At 54.1% G+C, this 13,537-nt stretch overlaps 12 non-coding genes and 1 pseudogene across 12 annotated transcripts; all 13 read right to left on the reverse strand.

Annotated features, from left to right (window-relative positions):
* Positions 1-6,563: 6,563 nt before the first annotated feature.
* LOC145275566 (U2 spliceosomal RNA) lies at positions 6,564-6,695 on the reverse strand (annotated as a pseudogene).
* Positions 6,696-7,052: 357 nt separating this feature from the next.
* Positions 7,053-7,253, reverse strand: LOC145275803 (U2 spliceosomal RNA). The gene has a single exon (XR_013867571.1). It is a non-coding gene; the product is annotated as a U2 spliceosomal RNA (small nuclear RNA).
* A 357-nt stretch (positions 7,254-7,610) lies between these two features.
* On the reverse strand, positions 7,611-7,811 carry LOC145275804 (U2 spliceosomal RNA). Its single transcript, XR_013867572.1, has one exon. It is a non-coding gene; the product is annotated as a U2 spliceosomal RNA (small nuclear RNA).
* A 357-nt stretch (positions 7,812-8,168) lies between these two features.
* On the reverse strand, positions 8,169-8,369 carry LOC145275805 (U2 spliceosomal RNA). The gene has a single exon (XR_013867573.1). It is a non-coding gene; the product is annotated as a U2 spliceosomal RNA (small nuclear RNA).
* A 357-nt stretch (positions 8,370-8,726) lies between these two features.
* Positions 8,727-8,927, reverse strand: LOC145275806 (U2 spliceosomal RNA). Its single transcript, XR_013867574.1, has one exon. It is a non-coding gene; the product is annotated as a U2 spliceosomal RNA (small nuclear RNA).
* A 357-nt stretch (positions 8,928-9,284) lies between these two features.
* On the reverse strand, positions 9,285-9,485 carry LOC145275807 (U2 spliceosomal RNA). The gene has a single exon (XR_013867575.1). It is a non-coding gene; the product is annotated as a U2 spliceosomal RNA (small nuclear RNA).
* A 357-nt stretch (positions 9,486-9,842) lies between these two features.
* Positions 9,843-10,043, reverse strand: LOC145275808 (U2 spliceosomal RNA). Its single transcript, XR_013867576.1, has one exon. It is a non-coding gene; the product is annotated as a U2 spliceosomal RNA (small nuclear RNA).
* A 357-nt stretch (positions 10,044-10,400) lies between these two features.
* On the reverse strand, positions 10,401-10,601 carry LOC145275810 (U2 spliceosomal RNA). Its single transcript, XR_013867577.1, has one exon. It is a non-coding gene; the product is annotated as a U2 spliceosomal RNA (small nuclear RNA).
* A 357-nt stretch (positions 10,602-10,958) lies between these two features.
* Positions 10,959-11,159, reverse strand: LOC145275811 (U2 spliceosomal RNA). Its single transcript, XR_013867578.1, has one exon. It is a non-coding gene; the product is annotated as a U2 spliceosomal RNA (small nuclear RNA).
* Positions 11,160-11,516: 357 nt separating this feature from the next.
* On the reverse strand, positions 11,517-11,717 carry LOC145275812 (U2 spliceosomal RNA). The gene has a single exon (XR_013867579.1). It is a non-coding gene; the product is annotated as a U2 spliceosomal RNA (small nuclear RNA).
* A 357-nt stretch (positions 11,718-12,074) lies between these two features.
* On the reverse strand, positions 12,075-12,275 carry LOC145275814 (U2 spliceosomal RNA). Its single transcript, XR_013867581.1, has one exon. It is a non-coding gene; the product is annotated as a U2 spliceosomal RNA (small nuclear RNA).
* A 357-nt stretch (positions 12,276-12,632) lies between these two features.
* LOC145275815 (U2 spliceosomal RNA) lies at positions 12,633-12,833 on the reverse strand. The gene has a single exon (XR_013867582.1). It is a non-coding gene; the product is annotated as a U2 spliceosomal RNA (small nuclear RNA).
* A 357-nt stretch (positions 12,834-13,190) lies between these two features.
* Positions 13,191-13,391, reverse strand: LOC145275816 (U2 spliceosomal RNA). The gene has a single exon (XR_013867583.1). It is a non-coding gene; the product is annotated as a U2 spliceosomal RNA (small nuclear RNA).
* Positions 13,392-13,537: the final 146 nt, after the last annotated feature.

The following is a 13,537-nucleotide window of genomic DNA, read 5'->3' on the forward strand; positions in this document are numbered from 1 at the left end:
TCGCGGTACCCACCACTAACTCCCGATAAAGGCTCTTTCTAGGCTGTTCGAGGACACTGGTCCCCGGCAATGCTCTAAGTGCGGTCCGGCATTCGGCAAAGAACTTGTGCTCCCCCCTCGGTTTACGACGACCTTCTACCGAGGGGTCAGGTTCGAGATTGGGAAACGAGTTCTCAACCACGGGGACCCATGGAGCGTTCTCCTCTAGCGAACGGCTCAGGAAAGCCAATCTCTCAGCGTTTTTATGACACTTGAGACTGGGCTGACCTAGGCCTCCCTCACTCGGACTTTGGACACAGACCTCTCTGCACACATAGTGCTTACCCTCGTCCCACAGCAGTGAGTCGAGGCACTCTTGTAAGCGGGTTAGGCGTTGTGCAGGGAGAGGAAGTACAGACAAACGGTAAAGGATGAGCGGAAAGACGTATGTGGCACACGCCTCCGCCCGACCCTTCAAGGACAATTTCCTTCGAATCCAAGTCTTGACCGACGATTTGACCTTGCCATATACTTCCGACCAGTTTTTCTCCAGCTGAAGTCCCGGTCCAAACCAGACACCGAGAATACGGACCGGTCCATCGGTCCAGCTGAAGATGCCTGGAAGCGAGTTTACCCCGGTCCAGGCTCCCAACCGCAGGCCGACAGACTTGCTGCGGTTGAAGACGGCCCCTGTGACTTTTTCGTATCGAGCGAGCGCCTCGACCACCGCTTGAACGTCCGTGGGGCAAGACACGAACACGGTGACGTCATCGGCGAACGCGGAAACCCTGGCTCGTGTGCCTCCAGGGAGAGCTATTCCGCGCAGGACTGGTGTAGCCGCCTCGTCCCTTAACTTGCGAAGGAGGGGTTCCAACGCCAGGACATACAAAAGAGGCGACAGCGGACAACCCTGACGCACCGACCGGGAGACGGCGAAAGACTCCGACAGCTTACCGTTGATCTGCACCGCTACCGCCGGCCTATCATACAGGACAAAGATCCACTTGCGGAAGTCCGGATTAAATCCGGCAGCCTCTAAAACAGATCCCAGGAACCGATGGTCGACCCTATCGAACGCCTTGGACTGATCCAAACTGATCAGCGCGGCTTCCGTGTCGTCTTCTGTTCCCTCTATGATCGAGCGAATCAAATGAAGATTGTCTTGAATCGATCTCCCCTTCACAGCATAAGTCTGGTCGGGTTCGATCAAGTCAGCGATGACAACCTGCAAACGATTCGCAAGAATCTTTGCCAAAATCTTTAACTCTGTGTTTAGCAGAGTCAAGGGCCTAAAGTCATCAAAGTTTTCCACCCCACCATGCCGTTGACCTTTCCTCAGCAATGTGATCACTCCCTTGGTCACCTGTCCAGGGATGGATCCCTGGGCAAACCAATGGTTGAACATATCCTTCAGAATAGGGACCAACATGGGCGACAGCCTCAAGTAAAATTCGTAGGGCAAACCATCAAGCCCCGGGGACTTGTTGTAGCCGACCTGCTTCAACGCAGTAATGACCTCATGTTCCGTAACAAGACCATCACAGCTAGCCGCTCGAGCCGCCGAGAGGCGGGGCGAGTCAGCCAAATAGCTGCCAAACTCATCGACCCTGAGTCCGGGTAGTTGGGTGAAGCGCTCCGATAGATGCTTCCGAAACCCCCCGCAAATCTCCCGCGTCGATACCAGAGCGTGTCCTTCCAGGTTATACACTTTCCGAATGTACCCGTCCGAACCGCGTCTTAGAGCAGCCTTACGCTCAACAGCGTCAACATTAACAGCTTCGTTAGAGACTTTCATTAACCTAGCCCTAACTACCTGACCTTCATACCGCTCGCTAGCCAAGCGGCCGAGGTCCTGTTTAGCTAGTGCTACCTCTAGGGGGTCCCCCCCCTCCACCGCCCGGGTCAGCTTATCCTCTATACGCTTCTTTGCCTTGGCCTTATCTAGCGCGAGGCGTTGGCTGTATTGGACAGAGAAGCGTCTAATTTTGGCCTTAAGGCTAACCCACCACTTACTCCCTGTAACCGCCCCCACTAAAGCCCGCTGAATTAATTCGGTAACCTTCGACCGGTAGTCCTCCAGCTCCAACAAGGTGCTGTTGAACTTCCAGTATCCGGCTAGTTTGGGCCTAGCACTTAAGTTCAAACGGGCCATAACGAGTTTATGGTCCGAGTGTCCTAGCAAGTGGAACGTGGGGCACGATAGAAAGTCTACGTCGCCTCTTCTAATTAACATCCGATCCAAGTAAGTACTCGGATGGGAAGGCACTACGGAATGCCACGTCCACATCTCCCGCCCCGGGTAATCCAGACGAAATCTGTCGACGAGGTCGCACGAAGCCATCAGGTCAGACAGACTGTTGTCATACCACACCGACCCGCTAGCCCCCCCGACCTTATCTATATTGGGATCAAGGATTGCATTCCAATCACCCATTAACACTAACCGTTCCGGATCCACTAAGTAGCCCTCCAACCGTCGAAAAAAGGATACCCTCTCTCCATGAGAATTAGGAGCATAAACAGCGACAATCCGAAAAACACTGCAATTAATGGCAACATCAACAACGACCGCCCGCCCGTCCTCGCCTGCGTGAACAACATTCACCGACGCTGACAGGGTGCGATTCACTAGCAAGGAGATTCCACGACTATAAGTATTGCCATATGCTGAGTAGACATCGTAATCGTTTACCAGCACCTGACAATCCTCGTCACAAACAAAGTGGGTCTCCTGGATAGCGGCAATATCTACCTTAAGGGACACCAAGTCTCTAACAACGCGCGAGGCCTTGCTTCGACACCTGATGCCCCTCACATTAAAAGTGGCCAAGTTCAAAGACATGTTCACTTACCTTAAGCAGTGTCACAAACGGGTCTGAAATCCTCGGGGGTGAGGACGCAGCAGGCATGGCCGAGACTGCCCGTGAGCAGTTCGGATGAAAATATTCCGTCTCGGGAGGCGCCTCCTACATCCAATGGGAAGGTTAACTTAAGTGCCCTGTAAAATGAGGGGTGCACAAAAACGGGGATCCTTCCTTCACACCTTAGAGAAAGTTTATGAAGAGATGGGTGTTCGAGGTCTACCAGTTTGACTTCTTCAAAAGCCGTCTTGGCAGCCTCCAGCATGTTCCATAGTCCTTTGGTTCTGCCGTCCCTGTCTGCTCTCACAAAGGTGGTCAGCATTGGGGCATCCGCGAAGTGCAGAGGGTTTGTGATGTCTTTCCCCTCTACTGCCTCCATTTGTTTTAGCTTCTGAAGTTGGGCCTTAGGTTTGCCTTTCAAATCGGTGTTGGTTTGCGTAGGGCCAACTTCACATATTTTGCTTCCTGGCAGGAACGGAAGCTTTTTCGTGCGTTCCGTCCTGACAGGTATGCTCTCCTTCTGGTCCGCTTTGTCTTCAGGAGCCGCGGAAGAAAGGGGGGTTTGTGGAGAAGCGTTTAGAGGGGCTACGGCTTGTTCCGCCTGCGTGTCGTTGGTGATGTTGTTCCCCTCCTCCGGTGGAGCCATTTCGTTGTTGGTAACATCCCCCGTTGGAGTGGTTTCCCTCTTTCTTTTGTTCCTCCTTCTCCCCTTTCTCTTTACTCCTGTTTCCTCGGGCTCCCTGACAATCTCCTCCGAGCCCGCTTCCTCCTCCGATTCTGTTGGGGAGAAAGGAAGCTTCCTTTTACTGGAAGTCACCGTCTCCATTTTTTCCGGGGACGGTTCTTGACCTCCGTTATCCGTAGACCTGGAGTCTGCCTGTTCTGTGTTTTTGCTTTCGTTGTCTGTGTTTGTGGTGTTTTTACTTGTGGTGATTGTGGTGTTCTTGTTTGAGTTGTCTGTGTTTGTGGTGTTTTCATTTGTGGTGATTGTGGTGTTCTTGTTTGAGTTGTCTGTGTTTGTGGTGTTTTCATTTGTGGTGATTGTGGTGTTCTTGTTTGAGTTGTCTGTGTTTGTGGTGTTTTTATTTGTGGTGATTGTGGTGTTCTTGTTTGAGTTGTCTGTGTTTGTGGTGTTTTTATTGGTGGTGATTGTGGTGTTCTTGTTTGAGTTGTCTGTGTTTGTGGTGTTTTTATTTGTGGTGATTGTGGTGTTCTTGTTTGAGTTGTCTGTGTTTGTGGTGTTTTTACTTGTGGTGATTGTGGTGTTCTTGTTTGAGTTGTCTGTGTTTGTGGTGTTTTTACTTGTGGTGATTGTGGTGTTCTTGTTTGAGTTATCTGTGTTTGTGGTGTCTTTGTTTGTGGTGACCGGTGTGTTTTTGTTTGTGTTGACTGCAATGTTTTTTAAATTGTTTGTATTGTCCTTAGTGGGTTTTGCATTGTCTTTGCTGATGTTGTTGGTGTTGATGTTCTGAGGTCTGCTGTTTGTCTGTTGTTGTCCTGGTCGGTTTTTTCGGACGACCTTGCTCCAGCCGTCGTCGTTCCCTTGGTTCGCCGGAGCAGATGTGGTTGACTTGGTCTCTGCCGGCTTGGTTGGTGCCTTAGCCGCTGGTCTTGTGGGACAGTCCTTGGACATATGTCCTTGCTTTTGACAATGCCAGCAATGTGGCTTCCTCCCCTCTACTATCACCGACATTGTCCATTCTCGGTACTTAAGCACCGCCGGAATTTTGTTGAATCCGCTCCTGTCGACTCTCATGACCAGCTTATAATCTCCCGTCATGAGGTTCCGCGGGCCTCTAACCGGACACACCGACTCTACCTCTCCATACTGGCTGAGCACCGCACCAAGTTGACGCGAGCCCAAGTAACAGGGCACACCCAGTATCGACACCGTTGTCCTCCTTCTTCCCTGATACTCCGGCTTCATGGAGAGGTGCTTCCACGTCAGGTTGTTCCTGGAAAGTTTCTCAGCATCCTCCTTATCGGGCAGCAGGACTTCCCACTTGGCGTAGCTACAACGACATATGTAGCTCGCCGGCACATTTAGGTCCTGGAGCAGCTGCGCCATAGTTTCCTTCGGCACTCCTGTCAGGCTTCTGCTACGGGTGTCGGTCGTGATGAAGGACAAGACCCGCTGCTCCAGTTCCTCCACAGCTCCAGGAAGAGGCAGAATTACATTTCCATCAGTGTACTGCTTGAATGTAGATTCAAACAGCTCCCTGTATTCCTGTGGAGACAGTTGTTTTTGTGGGCCCCAGGCTTGGGTTGCCTCCTGGTTGCTATTCTTGTTGTTGTTGGGGCACTCCTTGGTGGGTGGCACCTTAACCTTAGCGGCTGTTGTTGTTGTTGCCCCATCTTTGGGTTCCACCGTTAAAACCTTGGGGGAGCCTTTGGCAGGAGGTAAGGCAGGCCATTCCTCTCCTGCCTCTTGAGTTGTCTCCCCTTCCGCTGGCGTCTCTTTTGTGGTCCGAGGTTTGTTCCCGGTTGAGCCGGCAGATTTTCCTTTTGCCGCCTCTACCCTAGGTGGGTCAGCTTTCGGCGGGCTGTTGCCTGCGACAGTTGCTGGATCCTTCCAACTTGGAGGGGGCCCCAGGAGTCTTTCTAGAGATGCTAGCGTCTCTTTGATTCGCTCGGCATCTCTATTGGTTGCCCCGTCCGCCTCGGGTACATCCCCCTTCTTTGGCTTATCAGAAGCGGGGAGGAGTGGGACATTTGGTGTCCCCTCCTTCTTGGTTTTCATGGCTGGTTCCTCCTCCGGAATCCTCTCTATCGACTGGGCACCTGGAGTCTCTTGAGGATCTGCCATTGCTGGGGTTTGGTCGGCTCCGCTTTTGGGGGTGCTGACCTCTTGGGGAGCATGGGGTGGGTTTGGTGACCCCAGTTGCTCAGCTACATCTAGGGGAGCAGCGGGCTGCTTCTCTCCCCTCTCATCGTCATTTGTAGCCTTTTTGGCACATTTTGCTCCCCTCGGAGGGGAACCCTCCTGGGGAGTGGCGCTTTCTTTTGCCCCTTTTTTGGACGGCATCTCGTGGTCTACTAAAAGTTCGCTGACCCCGTGACGTCGAACAAAGTGTAGCGTGGGTGGGGAGAAAAGAAAAAAGGAGGGACGGGGGGGAAGGAAGAACTAAGGGGGGGGGGTTTAGAAGGGGCGGGCTCTTGAAGAAAATAGAGTTTCGGCCTCCCCTCACGGGGATGCCTGGTTAGCAGCTCGAATCCCCCCGCGAGGGGGGAGAGCAGAGAAGGAAGACGCAGTGGGTGCTAGCGGAACAGGGCGCCGCGTCGCAATTAAGAGCGAGAGGGGATAGGCATCTCCGCCCACTGAGGGGAGCCGAGACGAAGCACCCACCCTACCCCACGTCCCCCTGCCCACTTAGCTACCCAAACAGAAGCGATAAAGGGAACCCTGTCTGCTCAATCCTCTGGGAGAGCAGCGAAAGGATAGACAAAGTTTTGGCCTGGCAGGTCAGAGTGCTGCTCAGGCAATTAAGGGTGGAGAAATTAGACCATCTCGGTCTCGAGAGGTGAGACCAAAACGAAGAAAAAACAATAACAAAAAACAAAAAACCAACAAAAGCAGGTCACAACTACCAGCTTAGTGGTGCTGGTCCCGAAATTCCAGTCTCCCAAAAGAGGGGATCGGTTTTCGGGTCCTAGCTCCCACAAATGTGGAGTCGGTCCTTCAGGTCCTGACTCCCCAAAGGAGGGGGTCTGGTCCTTGCAAACGAAGGTTAGTAAATGAACACCTTAAACCTAGCCCGAGAGCCCGGTGGTGGATCCCTTCTAAGAGCAGAAGCTTTGTATGCTGAAGAACAGATACTACACTTTGATCTTAGCCAGAAGAGGCCGAGAAGCGATAAAGGGGCTCCCTCCGGGGCCGGGGTCGTCAGTGGACCGGTCCGGGCGGCAAAGGTTGCGGGCAGAGCGACAACGACCCCCCTACCCCCGGCCCCTCTCTACTAGTGGAAGCGTCGATCGCAGGCAGCGGCCAAGGAGGGCCGCCCGCCCGCCTCCGTCATCCAGCTAATGAGACCAACGAACGGTCCATCCAGCCGAGCGGACCGAACCGAAAGCGAACGAAAGCAAAGCCAGCAACAACTAAGTAAAGGGAAGTAAGGACCAACAAAGTCGTTTAGTTTAGTAGTAAGATCAAAGTAGTAGTCAGTCTGTTTTTGGGATTGCGTTTTCTGACTCTTTCCCGAGCGAGCTGGGGTCAGAATCGGGGCTGTTAACTCCTGGAGGCAGTGCAATACCAGGCCAACCCGTGGAGAAGGGGGAGCAAGCTCCTAACCCTTGACCGAGTTCCAAAAATCAGTTTAATATCGTGATCCCTCCATGCGAGGGACCTATCAGATATTAAGCTGATAAGAACAGATACTACACTTTGATCTTAGCCAGAAGAGGCCGAGAAGCGATAAAGGGGCTCCCTCCGGGGCCGGGGTCGTCAGTGGACCGGTCCGGGCGGCAAAGGTTGCGGGCAGAGCGACAACGACCCCCCTACCCCCGGCCCCTCTCTACTAGTGGAAGCGTCGATCGCAGGCAGCGGCCAAGGAGGGCCGCCCGCCCGCCTCCGTCATCCAGCTAATGAGACCAACGAACGGTCCATCCAGCCGAGCGGACCGAACCGAAAGCGAACGAAAGCAAAGCCAGCAACAACTAAGTAAAGGGAAGTAAGGACCAACAAAGTCGTTTAGTTTAGTAGTAAGATCAAAGTAGTAGTCAGTCTGTTTTTGGGATTGCGTTTTCTGACTCTTTCCCGAGCGAGCTGGGGTCAGAATCGGGGCTGTTAACTCCTGGAGGCAGTGCAATACCAGGCCAACCCGTGGAGAAGGGGGAGCAAGCTCCTAACCCTTGACCGAGTTCCAAAAATCAGTTTAATATCGTGATCCCTCCATGCGAGGGACCTATCAGATATTAAGCTGATAAGAACAGATACTACACTTTGATCTTAGCCAGAAGAGGCCGAGAAGCGATAAAGGGGCTCCCTCCGGGGCCGGGGTCGTCAGTGGACCGGTCCGGGCGGCAAAGGTTGCGGGCAGAGCGACAACGACCCCCCTACCCCCGGCCCCTCTCTACTAGTGGAAGCGTCGATCGCAGGCAGCGGCCAAGGAGGGCCGCCCGCCCGCCTCCGTCATCCAGCTAATGAGACCAACGAACGGTCCATCCAGCCGAGCGGACCGAACCGAAAGCGAACGAAAGCAAAGCCAGCAACAACTAAGTAAAGGGAAGTAAGGACCAACAAAGTCGTTTAGTTTAGTAGTAAGATCAAAGTAGTAGTCAGTCTGTTTTTGGGATTGCGTTTTCTGACTCTTTCCCGAGCGAGCTGGGGTCAGAATCGGGGCTGTTAACTCCTGGAGGCAGTGCAATACCAGGCCAACCCGTGGAGAAGGGGGAGCAAGCTCCTAACCCTTGACCGAGTTCCAAAAATCAGTTTAATATCGTGATCCCTCCATGCGAGGGACCTATCAGATATTAAGCTGATAAGAACAGATACTACACTTTGATCTTAGCCAGAAGAGGCCGAGAAGCGATAAAGGGGCTCCCTCCGGGGCCGGGGTCGTCAGTGGACCGGTCCGGGCGGCAAAGGTTGCGGGCAGAGCGACAACGACCCCCCTACCCCCGGCCCCTCTCTACTAGTGGAAGCGTCGATCGCAGGCAGCGGCCAAGGAGGGCCGCCCGCCCGCCTCCGTCATCCAGCTAATGAGACCAACGAACGGTCCATCCAGCCGAGCGGACCGAACCGAAAGCGAACGAAAGCAAAGCCAGCAACAACTAAGTAAAGGGAAGTAAGGACCAACAAAGTCGTTTAGTTTAGTAGTAAGATCAAAGTAGTAGTCAGTCTGTTTTTGGGATTGCGTTTTCTGACTCTTTCCCGAGCGAGCTGGGGTCAGAATCGGGGCTGTTAACTCCTGGAGGCAGTGCAATACCAGGCCAACCCGTGGAGAAGGGGGAGCAAGCTCCTAACCCTTGACCGAGTTCCAAAAATCAGTTTAATATCGTGATCCCTCCATGCGAGGGACCTATCAGATATTAAGCTGATAAGAACAGATACTACACTTTGATCTTAGCCAGAAGAGGCCGAGAAGCGATAAAGGGGCTCCCTCCGGGGCCGGGGTCGTCAGTGGACCGGTCCGGGCGGCAAAGGTTGCGGGCAGAGCGACAACGACCCCCCTACCCCCGGCCCCTCTCTACTAGTGGAAGCGTCGATCGCAGGCAGCGGCCAAGGAGGGCCGCCCGCCCGCCTCCGTCATCCAGCTAATGAGACCAACGAACGGTCCATCCAGCCGAGCGGACCGAACCGAAAGCGAACGAAAGCAAAGCCAGCAACAACTAAGTAAAGGGAAGTAAGGACCAACAAAGTCGTTTAGTTTAGTAGTAAGATCAAAGTAGTAGTCAGTCTGTTTTTGGGATTGCGTTTTCTGACTCTTTCCCGAGCGAGCTGGGGTCAGAATCGGGGCTGTTAACTCCTGGAGGCAGTGCAATACCAGGCCAACCCGTGGAGAAGGGGGAGCAAGCTCCTAACCCTTGACCGAGTTCCAAAAATCAGTTTAATATCGTGATCCCTCCATGCGAGGGACCTATCAGATATTAAGCTGATAAGAACAGATACTACACTTTGATCTTAGCCAGAAGAGGCCGAGAAGCGATAAAGGGGCTCCCTCCGGGGCCGGGGTCGTCAGTGGACCGGTCCGGGCGGCAAAGGTTGCGGGCAGAGCGACAACGACCCCCCTACCCCCGGCCCCTCTCTACTAGTGGAAGCGTCGATCGCAGGCAGCGGCCAAGGAGGGCCGCCCGCCCGCCTCCGTCATCCAGCTAATGAGACCAACGAACGGTCCATCCAGCCGAGCGGACCGAACCGAAAGCGAACGAAAGCAAAGCCAGCAACAACTAAGTAAAGGGAAGTAAGGACCAACAAAGTCGTTTAGTTTAGTAGTAAGATCAAAGTAGTAGTCAGTCTGTTTTTGGGATTGCGTTTTCTGACTCTTTCCCGAGCGAGCTGGGGTCAGAATCGGGGCTGTTAACTCCTGGAGGCAGTGCAATACCAGGCCAACCCGTGGAGAAGGGGGAGCAAGCTCCTAACCCTTGACCGAGTTCCAAAAATCAGTTTAATATCGTGATCCCTCCATGCGAGGGACCTATCAGATATTAAGCTGATAAGAACAGATACTACACTTTGATCTTAGCCAGAAGAGGCCGAGAAGCGATAAAGGGGCTCCCTCCGGGGCCGGGGTCGTCAGTGGACCGGTCCGGGCGGCAAAGGTTGCGGGCAGAGCGACAACGACCCCCCTACCCCCGGCCCCTCTCTACTAGTGGAAGCGTCGATCGCAGGCAGCGGCCAAGGAGGGCCGCCCGCCCGCCTCCGTCATCCAGCTAATGAGACCAACGAACGGTCCATCCAGCCGAGCGGACCGAACCGAAAGCGAACGAAAGCAAAGCCAGCAACAACTAAGTAAAGGGAAGTAAGGACCAACAAAGTCGTTTAGTTTAGTAGTAAGATCAAAGTAGTAGTCAGTCTGTTTTTGGGATTGCGTTTTCTGACTCTTTCCCGAGCGAGCTGGGGTCAGAATCGGGGCTGTTAACTCCTGGAGGCAGTGCAATACCAGGCCAACCCGTGGAGAAGGGGGAGCAAGCTCCTAACCCTTGACCGAGTTCCAAAAATCAGTTTAATATCGTGATCCCTCCATGCGAGGGACCTATCAGATATTAAGCTGATAAGAACAGATACTACACTTTGATCTTAGCCAGAAGAGGCCGAGAAGCGATAAAGGGGCTCCCTCCGGGGCCGGGGTCGTCAGTGGACCGGTCCGGGCGGCAAAGGTTGCGGGCAGAGCGACAACGACCCCCCTACCCCCGGCCCCTCTCTACTAGTGGAAGCGTCGATCGCAGGCAGCGGCCAAGGAGGGCCGCCCGCCCGCCTCCGTCATCCAGCTAATGAGACCAACGAACGGTCCATCCAGCCGAGCGGACCGAACCGAAAGCGAACGAAAGCAAAGCCAGCAACAACTAAGTAAAGGGAAGTAAGGACCAACAAAGTCGTTTAGTTTAGTAGTAAGATCAAAGTAGTAGTCAGTCTGTTTTTGGGATTGCGTTTTCTGACTCTTTCCCGAGCGAGCTGGGGTCAGAATCGGGGCTGTTAACTCCTGGAGGCAGTGCAATACCAGGCCAACCCGTGGAGAAGGGGGAGCAAGCTCCTAACCCTTGACCGAGTTCCAAAAATCAGTTTAATATCGTGATCCCTCCATGCGAGGGACCTATCAGATATTAAGCTGATAAGAACAGATACTACACTTTGATCTTAGCCAGAAGAGGCCGAGAAGCGATAAAGGGGCTCCCTCCGGGGCCGGGGTCGTCAGTGGACCGGTCCGGGCGGCAAAGGTTGCGGGCAGAGCGACAACGACCCCCCTACCCCCGGCCCCTCTCTACTAGTGGAAGCGTCGATCGCAGGCAGCGGCCAAGGAGGGCCGCCCGCCCGCCTCCGTCATCCAGCTAATGAGACCAACGAACGGTCCATCCAGCCGAGCGGACCGAACCGAAAGCGAACGAAAGCAAAGCCAGCAACAACTAAGTAAAGGGAAGTAAGGACCAACAAAGTCGTTTAGTTTAGTAGTAAGATCAAAGTAGTAGTCAGTCTGTTTTTGGGATTGCGTTTTCTGACTCTTTCCCGAGCGAGCTGGGGTCAGAATCGGGGCTGTTAACTCCTGGAGGCAGTGCAATACCAGGCCAACCCGTGGAGAAGGGGGAGCAAGCTCCTAACCCTTGACCGAGTTCCAAAAATCAGTTTAATATCGTGATCCCTCCATGCGAGGGACCTATCAGATATTAAGCTGATAAGAACAGATACTACACTTTGATCTTAGCCAGAAGAGGCCGAGAAGCGATAAAGGGGCTCCCTCCGGGGCCGGGGTCGTCAGTGGACCGGTCCGGGCGGCAAAGGTTGCGGGCAGAGCGACAACGACCCCCCTACCCCCGGCCCCTCTCTACTAGTGGAAGCGTCGATCGCAGGCAGCGGCCAAGGAGGGCCGCCCGCCCGCCTCCGTCATCCAGCTAATGAGACCAACGAACGGTCCATCCAGCCGAGCGGACCGAACCGAAAGCGAACGAAAGCAAAGCCAGCAACAACTAAGTAAAGGGAAGTAAGGACCAACAAAGTCGTTTAGTTTAGTAGTAAGATCAAAGTAGTAGTCAGTCTGTTTTTGGGATTGCGTTTTCTGACTCTTTCCCGAGCGAGCTGGGGTCAGAATCGGGGCTGTTAACTCCTGGAGGCAGTGCAATACCAGGCCAACCCGTGGAGAAGGGGGAGCAAGCTCCTAACCCTTGACCGAGTTCCAAAAATCAGTTTAATATCGTGATCCCTCCATGCGAGGGACCTATCAGATATTAAGCTGATAAGAACAGATACTACACTTTGATCTTAGCCAGAAGAGGCCGAGAAGCGATAAAGGGGCTCCCTCCGGGGCCGGGGTCGTCAGTGGACCGGTCCGGGCGGCAAAGGTTGCGGGCAGAGCGACAACGACCCCCCTACCCCCGGCCCCTCTCTACTAGTGGAAGCGTCGATCGCAGGCAGCGGCCAAGGAGGGCCGCCCGCCCGCCTCCGTCATCCAGCTAATGAGACCAACGAACGGTCCATCCAGCCGAGCGGACCGAACCGAAAGCGAACGAAAGCAAAGCCAGCAACAACTAAGTAAAGGGAAGTAAGGACCAACAAAGTCGTTTAGTTTAGTAGTAAGATCAAAGTAGTAGTCAGTCTGTTTTTGGGATTGCGTTTTCTGACTCTTTCCCGAGCGAGCTGGGGTCAGAATCGGGGCTGTTAACTCCTGGAGGCAGTGCAATACCAGGCCAACCCGTGGAGAAGGGGGAGCAAGCTCCTAACCCTTGACCGAGTTCCAAAAATCAGTTTAATATCGTGATCCCTCCATGCGAGGGACCTATCAGATATTAAGCTGATAAGAACAGATACTACACTTTGATCTTAGCCAGAAGAGGCCGAGAAGCGATAAAGGGGCTCCCTCCGGGGCCGGGGTCGTCAGTGGACCGGTCCGGGCGGCAAAGGTTGCGGGCAGAGCGACAACGACCCCCCTACCCCCGGCCCCTCTCTACTAGTGGAAGCGTCGATCGCAGGCAGCGGCCAAGGAGGGCCGCCCGCCCGCCTCCGTCATCCAGCTAATGAGACCAACGAACGGTCCATCCAGCCGAGCGGACCGAACCGAAAGCGAACGAAAGCAAAGCCAGCAACAACTAAGTAAAGGGAAGTAAGGACCAACAAAGTCGTTTAGTTTAGTAGTAAGATCAAAGTAGTAGTCAGTCTGTTTTTGGGATTGCGTTTTCTGACTCTTTCCCGAGCGAGCTGGGGTCAGAATCGGGGCTGTTAACTCCTGGAGGCAGTGCAATACCAGGCCAACCCGTGGAGAAGGGGGAGCAAGCTCCTAACCCTTGACCGAGTTCCAAAAATCAGTTTAATATCGTGATCCCTCCATGCGAGGGACCTATCAGATATTAAGCTGATAAGAACAGATACTACACTTTGATCTTAGCCAGAAGAGGCCGAGAAGCGATAAAGGGGCTCCCTCCGGGGCCGGGGTCGTCAGTGGACCGGTCCGGGCGGCAAAGGTTGCGGGCAGAGCGACAACGACCCCCCTACCCCCGGCCCCTCTCTACTAGTGGAAGCGTCGATCGCAGGCAGCGGCCAAGGAGGGCCGCCC

This window comes from Euprymna scolopes, unplaced genomic scaffold (genome assembly GCF_053919585.1).
Source record: "Euprymna scolopes isolate OS-2025 unplaced genomic scaffold, ASM5391958v1 sca7, whole genome shotgun sequence".
Taxonomy (NCBI): domain Eukaryota; kingdom Metazoa; phylum Mollusca; class Cephalopoda; order Sepiida; family Sepiolidae; genus Euprymna; species Euprymna scolopes.